At 40.4% G+C, this 19,910-nt stretch overlaps 1 pseudogene; it reads left to right on the top strand.

Moving 5' to 3' along the window:
• Window positions 1-1,094: 1,094 nt before the first annotated feature.
• On the top strand, window positions 1,095-10,458 carry LOC133052566 (RCC1-like G exchanging factor-like protein; annotated as a pseudogene).
• Window positions 10,459-19,910: the final 9,452 nt, after the last annotated feature.

The following is a 19,910-nucleotide window of genomic DNA, read 5'->3' as shown; positions in this document are numbered from 1 at the left end:
GGGAGAAATATCAATAACCTCAGATATGCCGAGGACAGCACCCTTATGGCAGAAAGGGAAGATGAACTAAAGAGCCTCTTGATGAAGTGAAAGAAGAGAGTGAAAAATCTGGCTTAAAACTCAATGTTCAAAAAACGAAGATCATGACATCTGATCCCATCAATTCATGGCAAATAGATGGGAAAAAAATGGAAACAGTGGCAGATTTTATTTTCTTGGGCTCCAAAATCTGCAGATGGTGACTGCAGCCATGAAATTAAAAGATGCTTGCTCCTTGGAAGAAAAACTGTGACAAACCTAGACAGTGTATTAAAAAGCAGAGACATCACTTTGTTGACAAAGGTCCATATAGTCAAAGCTATGATTTTTCCAGGAGTCATGTACGGATGTGAGTTTGGACCATAAAGAATGCTGTGCATGAGTGCGTGCTAAGTCGCTTCAGTTGTGTCTGACTCTGCAACCCTATGGACGGTAGCCTACCAGCCTCCTCTGTCCATAGGATTCTCCAGGCAAGAATACTGGAATGGATTGCCATACCCTCCTCCAGGGAATCTTCCTGACTCAGGGATCCAACCCTTGTCTCAGGCATCTCCTGCCTTAGCAGGCAGGTTCTTTACCACTAGTGCCACCTGGCTAAGTGTGGTAGAACTCATGCTTTCGAACTGTGGTGCTGGAGACGACTCTTTAAGAGTCCCTTGGACAGGGACCACAGCTTTGTCTAACTCAATGAAACTATTGAGCCATACCATGTAGGGCCACCCAAGATGGATGGGTCATAGTGGAGAGTTCTGACAAAACATGCTCCACTGGAGAAGGGAACGGCAAACCACTTCAGAATACTTGCTTTGAGAACCCCATGAACAGTCAGTTCATCTCTCAGTTGTGTCTGACTCTTTGCCACCCCATGAACTGTAGCACACCAGGCTTTCCTGTCCATCACCAACACCCGGAGCATGCTCAAACTCATGTCCATCGAGTCAGTGATGCCATCCAACCATCTCATCCTGTCTTCCCCTTCTCCTCCTGCCTTCAATCTTTCCCAACATCAGGGTCTTTCCCAAGGAGTCAGTTCTTTGCATTAGGTGACCAAAGTAATGGCGCTTCAGGTACAGCATCAGTCCTTCCAAACAATATTTAGGACTGATTTCCTTTAGGATGGACTGGTTGGATCTTCTTGCAGTCCAAGGGACTCAAGAGTCTTCTCCAAAAAAAAAAAAAAAAAAAAAAAAAAGAGTCTTCTCCAAAACCACAGTTCAAAAGCATCAATTCTTTGGCACTCAACTTTCTTTATAGTCCAACTCTCACATCCATACATGACTACTGGAAAAACCATAGCTTTGACTAGACTGATCTTTGTTGGCAAAGTAATGTCTCTGCTTTTAATATGCTGCCTATGTTTGTCATAGCCTTTCTTCCAAGGAGCAAGCATCTCTTAATTTCATGGCTGCAGTCACCATCTGCAGTGATTTTGGAGCACTCAAAAAAGTCTGTCACTGTTTCCATTGTTTCCTCATCTATTTGCCATGAAGTGATGGGACTGCATGCCGCGATCTTAGTTTTCTGAATGTTGAGTTTTAAGCCAGATTTTTCACTCTCCTCTTTCACTTTCATCAAGAGGCTCTTTAGTTCTTCTTTGCTTTCTACCATAAGTGTGGTGTCATCCTCATATCTGAGGTTGTTGATATCTCTCCTGGCAATCTTGATTCCAGCTTGTGCTTCATCCAGCCCTGCATTTCTCATGATGTACTCTGCATATTAGTTAAATAATCAGGGTGACAATATACAGCCTTAATGTACTCCTTTCCCAATTTGGACCAGTCTGTTATTTCATGTGCAGTTCTAACTGTTGCTTCTTGACCTGCATACAGATTTCTCAGGAGGCAGGTAGGTGGTCTGGTATTCCCATATTTTTCAGAATTTTCCACAGTTTGTTGTGATACACACAGTCAAGGGTTTTGGCATAGTCAATAAAGGAGAAGTAGATGTTTTTCTGGAACTCTCTTGCTTTCTTGATGATCCAACGAATGTTGGCAATCTGATCTCTGGTTCCTCTGGCTTTTATAAACCCAGTGTGAACATCTGGAACTTCACGGTTCATGTACTATTGAAGCCTGGCTTGGAGAATTTTGAGTATTACTTTCCTAATGTGTGAGATGAGTGCAATTGTGAGGTAGTTTGAACATTCTTTGGCACTGCCTTTCTTTGGGATTGGAATGAAAACTGACCATTTCCAGTCCTGTGGCCACTGCTGATTTGCCATAAACAGTATGAAAAGGCTAAAAGATATGACAATGAAAGATGAACTCCCCAGGTCAGTAGGTGCCCAATATCTTACTGGAGAAAAGTGGAGAAACAACACCAGAAAGAAAGAAGAGACGGAGCCAAAGTGAAAACAACGCCCAGTTGTGGATGTGGTGATGGAAGCAAAATCCGATGCTGTAAAGAACAGTATTGCATAGGAACCTGGAATGGAATGCTATGTCCATGAATCAATGTAAATTGGAAGTGGTCAAACAGGAGATGGCAAGAGTGAACATCAACATTTTAGGAATCAGTGAACTAAAATGAACCAGAATGGTTGAATTTAATCCAGATGACCATTTTATCTAGTACTGTGAGCAAGAATCCCTTAGAAGAAATGGAGTAGCCATCATAGTCAACAAAAGAGTCTGAAATGAAGTACTTGGATGCAATCTCAAAAATGACAGAACGATCTCTGCCCATTTCCAAGGCAAACCATTCAATATCACAGTAATCCAAGTCCATACCCCAACCACTAATGTGAAAGAAGCTGAAGTTGAACGGTTCTGAGATGACCTACAAGACCTAGAACTAACACCAAAAAAAAGGATGTCCTTTTCATCATAGGGGACTGGAATGCAAAAGTAGGAAGTCAAGAGTCAAAGAGTAAAAAAAAAAAAAAAAGAAGAGTCAAAGAGTTTAACAGGCAAGTTTGGCCTTGGAGTACAAAATGAAGCAGGGAAAAGGCTAGCAGAGTTTTGCCAAGAGAATGCACTGATCATAGCAAACACCGTCTTCCAACAACACAAGAGATGACTCTACACATGGACATCACCAGATGGTCAATACTGAAATCAGATTGATTATATTCTTTGCAGCTGAAGATGGAGAAGCTCTATACAGTCAGCAAAAACAAGACCAGGAGCTGACTGTGGCTCAGATCAAGAACTCCTTATTGCCAAATTCAGACTTAAGTTGAAGAAAGTATGGGAAACCACTAGACCATTCAGGTATGATCTAAACCAAATCCCTTAAAATTATACAGTGGAAGTGACAAATAGATTCAAGGGATTAGATTTTATAAAGTGGCTGAAGAACTATGGATGGAGGTTTGTGACACTGGACAGGAAACAGTGACCAAGACTATCCCCAAGAAAAAGAATTGCGAGAAGGCAAAATGGGTGTCTGAGGAGGCCTTACAAATAGCTGAGAGAAGAAGAGCAGCTAAAGGCAAAGGAGAAAAGGAAAGATATACCTATCTGAATGCAGAGTTCCAAAGAATAGCAAGGAGAGATAAGAAGTGATCAATGATTCCTCAATGATCAATGCAAAGAAATAGAGAAAAACAATAGAATGGGAAAGACTAGAGATATCTTCAAGAGAATTAGACATACCAAGGGAACATTTCGTGCAAAGATGGGCATGGTATGGACCTAACAGAAGTGGAAGATATTATGAAGAGGTAGCAAGAATACACAGAAGAACTATACAAAAAAGATCTTAATGACCCAGATAACCACAATAGTGTGGTCATTCACCTAGAGCCAGACATCCTGGAGTGCAAAGTCAAGTGGGCCTTAGGAAGAATCACTAGGAACAAAGCTAGTGGAGGTGATGGAATTCCAGTTGAGCTATTTCAAATCCTAAAGGATGATGCTGTGAAAGTGTTGCACTCAATAAACCAGAAAATTTGGAAAACTCGGCAGTGGCCACAGGACTGGAAAAACATCAGCTTTCATTCCAATCCCAAAGAAAGGCAATGCCAAAGAATGTTCAAGCCACCACACAATTGCACTCATCTCACACACTCACAAAGTAATGCTCAAAATTCTCCAAGTGAGGCTTTAACAGTATGTGAGCTGAGAACTTCTAGATGTTCAAGCTGGATTTAGAAAAGGCAGAGGAATCAGAGATCAAATTGCCAATATCTGTTGGATCATAGAAAAAGCAAGAGAGTTCCAGAAAAACATCTACTTCTCCTTTATTGACTATGCCAAAGCCTTTGGCTGTGTGGATCACAACAAACTGTGGAAAATTCTTCAAGAGACGGCAATACCTGACTACCTTACCTGCCTCCTGAGAAATCCTTATGCAGGTCAAGAAGCAACAGTTAGAATCAGACATAAAACAACAGACTGGTTCCAAATTGGGAAAGGAGTATGTAAAGCCTACATACTGTCACCCTGTTTATGTAACTTATATGCAGAGTACATCATGCGAAATGCTTGGCTGGATGAAGCATAAGCTGGAATCAAGATTGCCAGGAGAAATATCAACAACCTCAGATATGCAGATGACACTACCCTTATGGCAGAAAGCAAAGAAGAACTAAAGAGCCTCTTGATGAAAGTAAAACAGGAGAGTGAAAAGCTGGCTTAAAACTCAACATTCAAAAAACAAAGATTATGGCATCCAGTCCCATTACTTCATGGCAAATAGATGGAGAAAGAAGGGAAACAGTGAGAAACTTTATTTTGGGGGGCTCCAAAATCACTGCAGATGGTGACTGCAGCCATGAAATAAAAGACTCTTGCTCTTTGGAAGAAAAGCTATGACCAACCTAGACAGTGTATTAAAAAGCAGAGACATTATTTTGCCAACAAAATCCATCTAGTCAAAGCTATGGTTTTTCCAGTAGTCATGTATGGATGTGAGAATTGGATCATAATGAAAACTGAGTGCCAAGGAATTGATGCTTTTGAACTGTGGTGTTGGAGAAGACTCTTGAGAGTCCCTTGTGCTGCAAGGAGATCCAACCAGTCCATCCTAAAGGAAATCAGTCCTGAATGTTGTTTGGAAGGACTGATGCTGTAGCTGAAGCTCCAATACTTTGGCCACCTGATGTGAAGAACTGACTCATTGGAAAAGACCCTGGTGCTGGGAAATATTGAGGGTAAGAGGAAAAGGGGGTGACAGAGGATAAGATGGTTGGATGACATCACCAACTCAAAGGACATGAGTTGGAACAAACTCCTAGATGTAGTGAAGGACAGGGAAGCCTGTCGTGCTGTTGTCCATGGGGTCATGAAGAGTTGAATATGACTTAGGAACTAAACAACAATATATTATATATAATATTATATAAATTATATACATGCATTAATGCAAATAATGTTATATAATTATTAAAATAACAATATAATATTAATCAATATACACTATAATGTAATTAATTAAAATATGGTATATAATACAGATGATTATAGGTTATAGATTATAACTATTATATATATTATATATATAGTATATATACTATATGTATATAGTATATATAGTATAATATAGTATAATATATGATAATTATGTATATTATATGTTATACAATATAATTTTAACATATGTTATATATAATTATATTTTGTGATATATTAAAAATTATATTATAATGTATTTAATGTCATTATATAATATATATCATGTTTTAAGTTACATATGTAATATAGCATAGTAGATTATATACTATATATCACATATATTATATATTATAATATTATATATGTCACATGTCATATGTATTATATCATAATTATGTATTATACATAAAGTATATGTGTAATATATATAACACTATATATTATACAATGTATCATATATTATATATTGATAACAATTATAGTAATAATACATATTAATTCAACAAATTTCTTTAAGAAACAGAGTCATAAAACCAGAATAGCTAGAGCTCCTGGTAGAGGAAATGTATATATGTGCACAAATTTCAACCTAAATGCTAAAAGAAGGGCTGAGGAAGACATAGCTCCTTCTTGACTTGATATGTCCTAATTCAGGACTTAACAAAGGGTATCCTTTTTGCAAAAGTTCCTGTAGATCTACAATTTAAATGTACGTTCTTGTCACCAAATTGGATAGCATACTGCTGTTCTTTATAAACAGATACTTTTTCTTTCCTCCTTTACAGTTTTCTGCATCATAACTCACTGACCAAAGATTGAAGCCCATAACTGTCAGTAAGCATGAAAGAGGGTTTGCATTTTAAGGGGAAAATACTCTCTATTTGGGTGCTTCCTTGGTGTTAAAGAATCCACTTGCTAATGCAGGAGATGCAGGTTCAGTCCCTGGGTCAGGAAGATCCCCTGGAGAAGAATACATTCCAGTATTCTTGCCTGGGAAATCCCATGGACAGAGGAACCTGGCAGGCTATAGTCCATGGGGTCATAAAAGAGTCATAAACGACTTAGGGACTTAAAACAACAATAACAAGCTCTCTATTTAGACATGCTGGTTCAGAGAAACCCAGCAGATGGTTTTAAGAATTGAACCATTTGACATTTCATTGGGATGAGACCTAGAAATAGTACTAGAAAGAAAAAACCAATGAGCATTCTATGAGATGAGGAAAGGACAGGGTGAAGGAGAGAGACTAGAGTATAAATTGATGTAAGATTTTTGGAGGATAACTTGACAATATATATGTTAAAAATCAAACTGCACACATTGGAAAAGGTCAGTTTTCACTCCAACCCCAAAGAAGGGCAAACCTGTCATGCTGCAGTCCATGGGGTCACAAAGAGTCAGATAGGACTGAGCGACTAAACAACAACTGTCCTTTTGCCTAACCTTCCTGAAAAATCCAGTCCTAAAGCCATTAGGTGAGATGCAGCAAGGTAGACATCCATGGTGGGGAGTGTTGTGGGGTGCAGACTGGGGTCTTGGAGATCCAACAGGGTGAGGACGTGTCCCTGCAGAGGGTAGATCTGAGTCTAAACAAGTGGATGCAGGTATTGTCATGGAGGAGCAGCCTGATGTGAGGAGTCAGAACCTGAGAGGGATGAAGAGGAAATCTGTGTAGGGGAGCAGCTGGTAATGGAGAATGAGAGGCCCCAAGCAAGGGAAGCAGACATAGTATCAGGAGAGTGACAATGGAAATGGGAGATTGGTTACTGTGCTAGTTACCTATTTCTGCATAACAGTTTACTCCCAAACTCAGTGACTTAGAACAACAAACATTTATTTTTTAATTTTAATTTTTTAAGTTATTTAGTTTTGGCTGTGTGGGATATGGGGATCTTTGTTCCCCTGCTGCTGCTGCTGCTGCTGCTGCTAAGTCGCTTCAGTTGTGTTCGACTCTGTGCGACCCTATAGACGGCAGCCCACCAGGTCGGCCGTCCCTGTGATTCTCCAGGCAAGAATATTGGAGTGCACTGCCGTTTGCTTCTCTAATGCATGGAAGTCAAAAGTGAAAGTGAAGTCGCTCAGTTGTGTCCGACTCTTGGCAACCCCATGGACTGCAGCCTACCAGGCTCCTCTGCCCATGGGATTTTCCAGGCATGAGTACTGGAGTGGGGTGCCATTGCCTTCTCCATTGTTCCCCTACCAGGGTTCAAACCTGTGCCCCCTGCAGTGGAAGCATGAAGTCTTAACTACTGGATTGTCAGGGAACTCCCAACAAATATTTATCATATCAGTTTTGTGTGTCAGGAATCTGGGCACAGCCTAGCTGGGTTCTTCTGACTCAGAGGCTCACAAAGCTCCCATCTGAAGTTTCAACTGAGGGAGAATCTGATTCCAGGTACATTCATGTTACTGTTACCAGGATTTAGTTCCTCATGGGCTGTTGACTGAGGGCCTCAGTTCCTCCATGCTTGTTGGTTAGAAGCCTCCCTCAGCTCCTTGCCATATGGGCCTCTTTATAGGGCAGTTAGGTTCTCTGAAAGGAAGAGAAAGAGAGAGAAAGAAAGAGAGAGAAAATTAGAGAGAAGTCAGAGTCTTCTTGTAACCTAATCTTAGAAGTGACATCTCATAATTTTTGCCATATTCTATCATTAGTAGTGATTAACTAGACTGAGCTCACATCCAAGGGGAAGTGATTACACAAGTGAATGAATACCACTGGGCAGGGATTCTTGAGGGCCATCTTAGAGAAAAATATCCATTCTATCCAAAGTGACCTATAGATTCAATACAATCCCTATTAACACCCCAATGGCATTTTTTTTATAGAAATAGTAAAGCAATCCTAAAATTCATATGAAACCACAAGGGATCTTGAATACCCAAGGCAATCTTGAGGAAGAAGGAAAAAGCTGGAGGCATCCTACGTCTTGATTTCAAAACACATTACAAAGGGACAGTAATTAAAACAGTATGGTACTGGCATAAAAATAGACATATACACCAGGGGAACAAAATTGAGAGTCCAACAATATATCAACATACATATAGTCAACAAGAGTACACAATGAGGAAAGGATGGTCTCTTTGACAAACGGTGTTAGGACACAGGGAATATAGCTAATATTTTGTAATAACTTAAGGGAAAAAAATAAAAAAAAATCTTATAAACATCAAAAAACAAAATATAGCAGTAAAAAATAAAAATTAAAACATTGAAAACAACAAAATAAAAACCCAAATGGTGTTGGGAAAATGAGACATGCAAAAGAATGAAATTGGGCCCTTGTTTTATAGCATACACAAAATCAACTAAAAATGGATTAAAGATTTAAGTGTAAGACCAGAAACAGCAATTCTTAAAAAAAAGAAAAAAAAGACATAGGGGAAAAGTTTCATGACATGGGTCTTGGCAGTCATGTCATGGATATGACATCAAAAGCGTAAGGAACAAAAGCAAAAATAGACAAATGAGACTACATCAAACTAAAAAGCTTCACCACAGCAAAGAGTCAAAAGACAACCTATGGAATGGGAGAAAATATTTGCAAACCATATATCTGGTAAGGGGTTAATATACAAAATATATGAGAAACTCCTACAACTCAACAGCAAAAAAAAAAAAAAAAAAAAAATCAAATAATCAAATTATAAAGCAGACAAAGGACTTAAATAGACATTTCTTCAAGGAATATATACAGGCTGTTAAGGCGTGAAACAACAGAGGGTGGCGCTGGCGGCGCTGGCATCGGGGGCTCGGCTGGGGTGCCAGCTGAAAGGGCTGGGGCCGACGCGCGGACAATGGACAGTGGCCGGGCGCTCGTGGAGCCGATGAGAGGCGGTGGAGGCCGAGGCGGATGTGCCCTGTGTTCGTGGGCGAGCATGTGACTCACACCGACCGAATCTTCGTGCGGAGTTTCAGCTTCTCCCGGGCGCTGGGTGTGCCCTCTTCGTGCTGGCCAGCGATGGACCCCAGCCCCGTGCCGCAGGATCCAGGCCGTGCCCTACCGCCTGGAGCTGGGCCAAATGATTTCATCTGCTGCCTGTGGTTATGGATTCACGTGGCTGTCTTCTAAAACCAAGGATATTATGAAAGTTTGGGGTATGAGGCTCAACAAGATTCTCAGCTCAGATTTCAAAGGAGCTGGAAAGATAAAATGAGCGGATAAGAGTCTGTTTTGGAGCTCTCGCCTGTGCCACTGCTGCTGGACAGGCCTCAGGAGATGCGGGTGCTGCAGGTCTCCTGTGGTCGAGCCTGCTTGCTTGTCCTGACAGATGGTGAAGGAGTCTTCAGCATGGGGAATAATTCTTATGGGCAGTGTGGAAGAAAGGTGGTCGAAAAAGAAATTTATAGCGAAAGTCACAAAGTCCATAGGATGCAGGACTTCTATGGACAGGTGGTCCCGGTCGCCTGTAGTCAGGACCATAGTCTGTTCCTGATAGATAAAGAAGTGTATTCTTGTGGCCGGGTCACAGGTGTGCAAACAGGTCTGGGTCACTATGATATCACCAGCACGCCCACAAGCTGGGCGGAGAACTTGCCAGAGTGAACGTCGTCCAGGTGGATACCTATGGGGACTGCTACCTGGTTGTGTTGGCCGGTGGGGGCCTCTTCAGGTGGGGGAACTCTGAGTACCTTCAGCTGGCCTCTGTCACTGACTCCAGACAGGTGAACGTCCCCATGGTGCTTGCCCTTCTCAGGAGTGGCGTGGTTGAAGCAGGCTGTGTGTGGGGGGACAGGCTGCGCTGTATTAAACAGAGAAGGACACGTTTTCGTTTGGGGCTATAGAATTCTTGGGAAGGGACCAAACCTTCTGGAAACCGCTCTTTCAGAAATGATTCCACCCACTCTCTTTGGCCTGACGGAGTTCAACCCAGGAGTCCAGGTTTCCCGCATTCGCTGCAGACTCAGCCACTTTGCTGCCGTGACCAACAGAGGAGAGCTATTTGTGTGAGGCAAGAACATCCAAGGGTGCCTGGGTGGAAGACCAGTACTTCCCATGGCGGGTGACTATTCCTGGGGAGCCCGTGGACGTGGTGTGTGGTGTGGATCACATGGTGACTCTGGTCAAGTCCCTCATCTGAACCTCTTCCTCGATCCTTTGGAGCCTCAGGACCACTTGGCCTGCTCAGCAAGGGCAGCCGCGGGGCTCTGAATGGGGCCGAGAGTGTCAGGGTCCTCCATGCAGCCTGGAGGTGGGTGACCAGAAGTGCCGGAGTTGGTCCCTGCCCTTCCAGCCCAGGGTGAGGCGTGCTGTGCAGATGCTGCCCTTATCTACCAAACCCAGAGCTGAGTGGCCCTGGCAGGTCGAGGATGATCAGCTTATCTTGGCTCCTTCCAGGGGATACACGGTGGCTTCTGGTGTCACATCTGGTCTTCAGAGATCTTATTCACTCAGCCATCTCTGCGTGCTGCTGGCATACAGTGGACAGCCCTGCGTGGGGGTCCTTCCTGGAAATGCCAGTGGGCGCCAGCCTGGGACCCTGTGGACCCACAGCAGTCACACGCATTGTAGCCCTTCTTACTGCCTGGCTCAGAAGACTTGAGAGGCCCCCTCGGGAAGAAGAGTGAGGCCGGATTTTTATGGGCCAAGGGTTTTGAACACAACTGGTGAAAGCTTGGCTGGAGTGCTTGCCTTGGAGAAGGAAAACTTAGAAATGGTGAAAAACATATGCCTTAGTAATGTAATGTGTCCTTTTCTTTAACAGCATCTTTTAAGTCTGTTTTGGAATAAAGTCTGTTTTCTGCCTTTTCTTTTTTTTTAATGAATATATACAAATATATGAAAAACTGTTCAACATAACTAATCATGTGCTGTGCTGTGCTTGATTGCTCAGTTGTGTCCAACTCTTGGCGATCCCATGAACTATAGCCTGCCAGGCTCCTCTGTCCATGGGGATTCTCCAGGCAAGAATACTGGAGTGGGTTGCCATGCCCTCCTCCAGGGGATCTTCTCCACCCAGGACTCAAACTGGGGTCTTCTGCATTGCTGTAACTCTCCCGCTGAACTACCTGGGAAGCCCAACTAATCATGATGGAACTGCAAATCAAAATTACCTCACATCTGTTAGGATGGCTATTATCAAAAAGATAACAGATAAGAAGTGTTGGCCTGAATGTAGAGAAATTGGAATCCTTGTGCTCTTTTGATGGAATGTGCAGTCATTATGGAAAACAGTATGGAGTGTCCTCAAAAAAAAAATAATATTAAGTGCCATATGATCCTGCAGTACCCCCTTCTGGCTTTGTATCCAAAAGAATTGAAATTGAGATCTCAAAGAGGTGTCTATTTTCCCATGTTCACTGCAGCATCATTTATAATAGCCAAGATATAGAACAAATGGTAAAGACACTGCCTGCAATGCAGGAGACCTGGGTGCAATCCCTGGGTTGGGAAGATCCCTTGGAGAAGGAAATGGCAACCCACTCCAGTATTCTCGCCTGGGAAATCCCATGGACAGAGGAACCTGGCATGCTAGAGTCCATGGGGTCACAAGGAGTCCGACATGACTGAATGACTAACTCTTTCATTTTCAAGTTGTAGAAATGGCATAAGTATTGATTGATAGAAGAAGGGATAAAGAAAATGTTGCACACATATGCATATACACACATATACAATGGAATATTATTCAGCCTTAAAATATAATGAAATCTGCCATATGCAACAGCATGGATAAATCCTGAGAACATTATGGTAAGTGAAATAAGCCAGTCACAGGACAAATACTGCATGTTTCTACTTAGATGAGTATCTAAAGTAGTCAGCAGGCAACCCACTCCAATATTCTTTCCTAGAGAATCCCCATGGGCAGAGGAGTCTGGTGGGCTACAATCTGTAGGGTCGCAAAAAGTCAGACACCACTGAAGTGACTTAATGTAGCATGGTGCTTAGGAGGTCATCTAGATCTTTGTTTGAATCAGGCAGGCTTAATTTTAATTAGCTATTGCACCTTGAGCAAATTACCCTTTCTATGCCTCAGTTTCCTCTCTAAAATGGGGGTAATCATGCTTGTCTCACAAGGTATACCGAGAAGTAAATAAAATTTTGGCTGTCAAGCAATGTAACAGTGCTTGGCACATGATAAGCAGCCAATAAATGGTAGTTATTATTAAAAATGAAAAAGAAACCTCCCAGTTCAATTGCATAAGGGTAATTGATAAAGTGAGAAAATGTGTTCAGAATAATAGAAAGTTTCCTCATTATCATAAATTGTTACAAATATGGGAAGGGAGAAAGCTAGAATGAATTTTATGGTGTTGCTTGGAATATAGCAGAGTGAACTCATGGCCAGAGAGATAGAGATAGAGATATAAAATCTGTGAGTATTGTGTGTGTTTGTAAGCATGTGAATAAAAGTATGTAAAAGAAGCTTCTAGAGAGTCAGGGAGCAGCAACACAACAATAGCATTATCTATACCTAGTGCCCAGATTTGGCTTCCAAATATTATTTTCCATGAAAGAGAACCAAGGCGTCTCAGAACAATGGCTGGTTTCAGGACTGGATAAATGAAAGTATAAGATGAACCTGGACTATCTTGTACCAGAAAATAAGGAAGTGTACAAAGAATGATAAGGACACATCGAAGGGACACAAAAGCCAGCTTGAAGGGGTCCCCAGTCGTCAGATCAAGGATCACTTGGGCATCAAACTAAGCAATGATAGTAATGGATTATAACCCATTGAATAAAATAAGAAGACATAAGTCTATACTGATATAAATAAACAGATGAATAAATTGACAGTTTGATGAGAAGTGGAAGATTTGCACAGTCTCAAAGGACTTCCCCACAAAAAATTAATTACAAAGAATAATTACAGCGAAGAAGCCTGGCACATATCACTTTAGCCAAGCGATCAGAGTGAATGTCACCAGTAACAGGATACACTGAAATCACGCTCCACCTGACAGAATGAAGCGTACAGTGTCACTTCTGTCATAGGCCTGACAAAGATGTGTAACCTGAATCTAATCATGAGCAAACATCAGGCAAACCCAAATTGGGGGACATTCTTCAAAACAACCGGCTCGGAGTTTTAAAAAATTCCCAGGTCTTATATGTAAAACAGATAGCTAGTGGGAAGTTGCTGTATAACACAGCTCAACCTTGTGCTCTGTGACTACCAAGAAGGGTGGGATCGGGGGAGTGGAAGTGAGGTTCAAGAGGGAGGGAGTATATGTATACTTATGGCTGATTGATGTTGTTGTATGGCAGAAACCAACACAATACTGTAAAGCAGTTATCCTCCAATTAAAAACAAAATTTTAAAAAGTGCCAAGGTCTTAAAAGTCAATGAAAGACCAAGGAACTCTTCCACAATGAAGGAGATGGAGGAGACGTGACAACTAAAAGCACCATACGAGTCTGAACTGGATTCTTTTGCCATCACGGACCCATTGGGGACAACTGATGAAACTTGAATGGGACCTGAGGATTCGATGTTAGTATTCTATTAATGTGAATTTCCTGATGATGGTGGTGGTATCATAGCTAGATAGGAAAATATCCTTGTTGGTTAAAAAAATATACACAATATGATTCAGGGATGATGGGGCATAGGCTGGTGACTTACTCTCAGATGGTTCAGGAGGAAAAATCCAGGACATTCTGTATTGTATTTCCAACTTTCCTGTAAGTTTGTGATTGCTTCCAAAAAATAATAATAAATAATGAAAAGACTGTCATGATCATGAAAGGCAAAAACAGTCTTAGGAACTTTTGGAGGCCAGGTGGAAATGATAAATGCAATGTCTGATCCTGAATTATATCCTGGAACCACCCCCCCCCCAACTCCTGCCAGTTCTTTTTGATACAGAAATACTATTTGTACAATAGGAGAACTATGAATATTTTCTGTAGGCTAGATAATACTATTTTATCAATATTAATTATCTGATTTTAATAGTTGCACTGTACTTATGTAAGAGAAATATTTTGTTTTGTTCTGAGAGATACATGCTCAAATATTTAGGGTTAAAGGAACATCATGGCTAAAATTTACCCCCAAGTGGTTTAGAAAAAAGAGAAATATGCATATATATTGAAAGGAAGTGATAAATTAATAGACTATTAACAATAGAGGAAGATGGATGAAAGGAACATGGATGTTCCTGCAACTTTTTTGGTAAGTTTGAAATTATTTTATAATAAAAAGTTACCCCAAAAGCACATACACCTTTTTTTTTTTTTACTATTTTAAATCAAAAGCATTAATATATTCACTGAAAGAGACCAGTTGAAACTTTTGAAATCTGCACCTCCCCCTCAAAAAATAGCACATACACTTTATCCTGGCAATTCCTTTGCTAAAAGTACCTCACATGTATATAAAGATATGTGGGTGTTCATTGCAGCATTATTTGAAATACCTGAAGACCAGGGTCAAACTGTCCATTGATAGAGGTTTATTCACATTACAAAGCACTATGTAACTGTTAGAAATAAGGAGGAAATCACCTTACATACATTAGAAGAACTACTGTTAAAAAAACAGGAAATAATAACTATTGGTGAACATGTAGAGAAACTGGAACCCTTGTACAGTGTTGTTGAGAATGTACAGTCGCTCAGCTGTTAGGGAAAATAATATAAAGATTCCTCAAGAAAATTAAAAATAGAATTATCATGTGATCCAGTAACCCCACTGCCAGATATGTATCCAAAAGAAGTGAAAGCAAGTTCTCAAAGAGATGTTTGTACATCCACGTTAACAGCAGCACTATTCACAATAACCAGGAGGTGGAAGCCACCCAAATGGCCACTGACACATGAATGGATAAGCAAAATGTGACATATACATACAGCGGAATATTATTCAGCCTTAAAAAAGAAGGAAATCTTGTCACATACTGCACAATGGATGCAGCTTGAGGGCATTTTGCTAAGGGAAATAAGCCAGTCACAAAAAGTACTGTATGATCCCACTTCTATGAGGTATCTAAATTCATACAAACAGAAAGTAGAATGGCTGTTATCAGGGGCTGGGGGAAGGAGAAAGAGGAGTTGTTGAATGGATATAAAAGTTCAGATTTGCAAGATGAAAAAGCTGTTGAGATCTGTTTCACAAACAATGTTGATCTACTTAACACTATTGAACTATACACTTAAAAATGGTTGAGCTGATACATTTTACATCGTGTCTTTTGTGTGTGCTGTGTGCTCAGTTGCTTCCGTCCTGTCTGACTCTTCATGACCCCATGGACTGTAGCCCACCAGGCTCCCCTGTCCGTGGGATTTTCCAGGCAAGAATACTGGAGTGGGTTGCAATACCCTCCTTCAGGGGATATTGCCGACCCAGGGATCGAACCTGGGTCTCCTGCATCTCTGCATTGCAGGCAGATTCTTTACCTCTGAGCCACTGGGGAAGCCCTATGTGTCTTTTAACCACAATAAAAAAGGAGTAAATCTAGATGTTCTGCTATGGAAACATCTCCAAAAAAGATCATTAAGTTAAAAAATAAGGTGAAAATAACATGAATACTCTGATTCTGTGTGTGCCTGCCCATATGTGTGTGTGTGTGACTGAAAAAGAGGATGTATGTTTGCCTTTGCCCTTAAAAATTCTGGAAGGCTACATAAGAAGCTGTTGACAGTGAGTGAGGCTGAGGGTTAAAGAGGGAAAACTATTTCTACTTTTTCATTTTACTTTTTAAAGTCTTCTGTACTGTTTTTTTTTTTCACCACTTGCACACTTATATTTACAGTAAATGTTTAGCATTTTTTACTGGAGCATAGTCACATTTAACACTTTAAATAATGGCAAGTAATGGGCCCAGGCATTGCTCTAAGCACTTACATGGAGTAGCTTATTTAATCTGGAAAATAACTCTATGAAGTAGGTCCTTTATTAGTATTATTGCCGTTTTATAGAGGGGGAAATGGAGTCTCAGAGGGGTTGAATCCCACCATTTTAACCACTACTCTATGCCTCTATGCTGTCTATAAAAAGGAGTCATTCTTCCTCCTTTTGTTAAAGACACACTATATATACACATACATATATTATATATTATCTTTAACAAACACAATACACACTCATTAAGGGTAAAAAAAAAAAAGCTAATGTGAAGGGGAAAATCTAATCCTGGATTCTGCCAGCTAAAGACCAGCCTATTAACCTTTTGGTGTATGGCCATCCAGTCTTCAGCATATGGACCATTTCCTAGCCTAGTTGAGATTATATTGTACATAAAATTTTGTATTCTGCCTTTCTTCCACTCCATATAATGTTATTTTCCCTTTAAACATCTCAAGTCCTCTTATAAATAGTCATAGTGAGTGTTTTTAGAGCTGGTAATGAGGGCCCCAGATTTACGTTAGGGAAAAAGAGCAATAAAATCTTTGGAAAAGAAAAGCACGGAAAATAGTTGGGAAGAAAAAAGTGTGAGTCTGCAGTTACTAAGAAATGGCTTCCGTTTACTTGTTCATGAGTGTGAAAGTCTAGATTCTATTTTTTTCTTCTTTCTGGATCTTTATTATATTTTTATCTATTCATACTTGGAAAGTTTGGTTGGGGTCAGTATGCCTAAGTGACTGTGTCTGGGAAACAGGCTGACATTTTGGAAATTTTTCCAGGAATCCAATTTTAGGAAAACTGGAAAACCAAAAGTAGATTATTGCAGTCTTAAGCTACTAAGAGAAAAGGCTATAATGATGGTGAATCCTAAAGTATTATTACAATATTAGACCCAAAGTACTGAGACTGTCTAACCCAATTCCCCTTTATTTTACAGGTAGAGAAGCCAAGCCCCAGAGAAGTAAAATCAACCATCTAGGCCACACAGCTATTAAGGGCAGAGTCTGCACTAAATTTAGGTCTCCTATTTCCTAGGCCACTGTTTTATGAAACTTCCAAAACCCTTTAAAATCAATTAATTAATCCTTGTAAGAACTCAGGGAAGTAGGTTAGTGTTATTTATTCTGACTTTAGAGCTATTTACTGGAAAAGTGATTAGGTGTCTGGAAGCCCAAAGTGATTCTACTGTAATTAAACAGGTTTTTAATCACTCCAAAAAGAACAAACTATTAAGTAGGCTTATCATCTTAAGAATTAGCTTTCAGTTTCTTGCACAACCAGTTTAAAGATCATCACTTTCACCTGGCATCTTAAATTCCTTTTATATTAGGTGTAAAGCCTGTATTTTGGGGGTAAGATTAAGCAAATGCATAGCCCTTAGATTGGCTGCTTCTCGGTGCCCCTCTAGTCCTCAGCGAATGAAGGAGTGGGGGAGGGGGAGGGTGTCACCAGTGGACTTGCATAAATTATTAGAATGCATCTATTTGCCTGTTGGTTTTCCTTCCAAATGACTTCCTTCGGCTGCAATTTCTTATCGGCCCTTTTGCTGTGTGGAATAAGCAGCGGACACAATAGATTTCTTTATGTAATTTATTGCAGTAATTATTGTCTGAATATGATAAAATTGTTTGCCAAAGCCGACTTTAATTAAAGTTTGCAGAGAAGATTCTTTAATCATGAAAGGAAACAAGTTGGAATGTTGAGTTCACAATTGGAATCCCAGTGGTTGTATTATAGCTTAGCAAGTAAGTGAGTTTGGAGTTCAGGGCCCCTTGTCTTTCCTTTCTCAGATTGTCTTGCTTCTAGTATTCACTGCTCTCATGCTGCCTGCTTCGGCATTCCACCAGAGCCTGTCCTTTCCAAAATGTACCTCTGGTGCCAAAATTATTTCCTGCCACTGTGAAAATGCCCAGGCCCCCAGTTCCTTGATCTCACTAGCAGGAGATGGGGGATTAGAGACAGGGCTGAAAGAAACCTTGGAAAGCAAATTATTTGAATTTATTGATTGGGAAACCGAAGCTAGAGTGGCATGGTTACTTGCTGAAAGTTAATAGCAGAGCTGGAGTTCGAATTCATTAAGGAGTGATTTAACCAAGATGAACCTTCGCTTCCTCCCCTGTGAAATGGAAATCAGGATATTTACTGAGGTTATACTATGAGGATCAAATATGACAAAATAAATGAAAATGCTTTGAAAACTCCTGTTCATGTTGGTTGTTCTTGTTCAGTTGCTAAGTCCTGTCTGACTCTGTGACCCCGTGGACTGCAGCACACCAGGCTTCCCTGTCCTTCACTATCTCCTGGAGTTTGCTTAATTTTTTAAATTAAGCTCTGCTGCTTACCTTATGCTAAGGGTTAATAACTAATAAATGTTAGCATTTGGATCTTCCAAAAGGGACCTGCATTTTGAAAGAGAGGATCCCAAGGACACATCTAAGCCTGGAGGGAAAAAATGGACAGAGAAGCATTCTGGGTGCCCCTCAAAGCACTTAGCCAGGCAAAGCCATATATTTAGGAGTAAGAACAAAACCTGTTTTCAGAGGCCAGGGAGCTAAGAACTTTGTAAAGAACCTGAAAAACTGCCCACACAGTCATTCTAGCATCTAGGGTGGGGTTTGATTACATTAGCTTAAAAGGCCCCTTTAATACTGAAGTTCTATAATTGTGTGATTCCAAGTGATTCATTTTTATAACGTATAGCTTTTCTTCAGACACCATAATTCAAAAAAATAACATGAATCCCAATGTTCATTGCAGTGCTGTTTACAATAGCCAAAACATGGAAGCAACCTAAATGTCCATCAACAGATGAATGGATTAAAAAGATGTGGTGTATATATATATATACACACATACACACACATATATACAGATACACACACACACACACATAATGGAACATTATTACTTGGCCATAAAAAAGAATGAAATAACGCCAATTGCAGTAACATGGATGGACCTAGAGATTATTATATTAAGTGAAGTAAGTCAAAGACAAATATTATATGATATAACTTATACGTGAAATCTAAAGAAATAATACAAATGAAATTATTTACAAGACAGAAAAAGATAGACATAGAAAAGAAACTTATGGTTACCAAAGGGTAAAGGGTGGAGGGATAAAGTAGGAGTTTGAGATGAATAGATACATACTCCTATATATAAAATAAACAAGGACTTACTGTGTAGCACAGGGGACTATATTCAACATATTGTAATAACCTATAATGGAAAAGAAAGTAACACAATATTATAAATCAACTTCAATTAAAAAAAAAAAGACATCAGAGTGTTGCAGGTCAGGATTAGGAGTGTGGGAAGCAGGTTATTCTAGACTTTGTACCAAAGGCAAAGAAGTGTTGGAGACCATGGATCATTTGAAAAACAACAGGGAGTTTTTGACCTGAAGTGTACAGTATTCTGTGGTGGAGGTGGAACCACTGGAAATGAGGCTGAGGCCAGATCCCCAAGGATTTGATATATGCTTTGCCATGGGTTTTGGATCTTATCCTGAAAGCAAAGGAGAGCAGAAAAGAAGTGAAAAAGGATTTGAAGCTGGGATGGGCTTTGAAGTTAGAGTGTGGTGGTATGATTATATTTGTGTTTAAGGACAACTCTGACTTCTGGTGTAAAATGGATGAGGAGAGGAGCTTTGAGGGGCCAGCCAGGAGGGTGCAAGGCTAGAGGCAAGGGGCCCCTAGAGGTTAGGAAGCTCTTTGGCAGTTGTGCAAACA

This window comes from Dama dama, chromosome X (assembly GCF_033118175.1).
Source record: "Dama dama isolate Ldn47 chromosome X, ASM3311817v1, whole genome shotgun sequence".
Taxonomy (NCBI): domain Eukaryota; kingdom Metazoa; phylum Chordata; class Mammalia; order Artiodactyla; family Cervidae; genus Dama; species Dama dama.
This window is presented reverse-complemented; position numbering and strand designations above follow the sequence as displayed.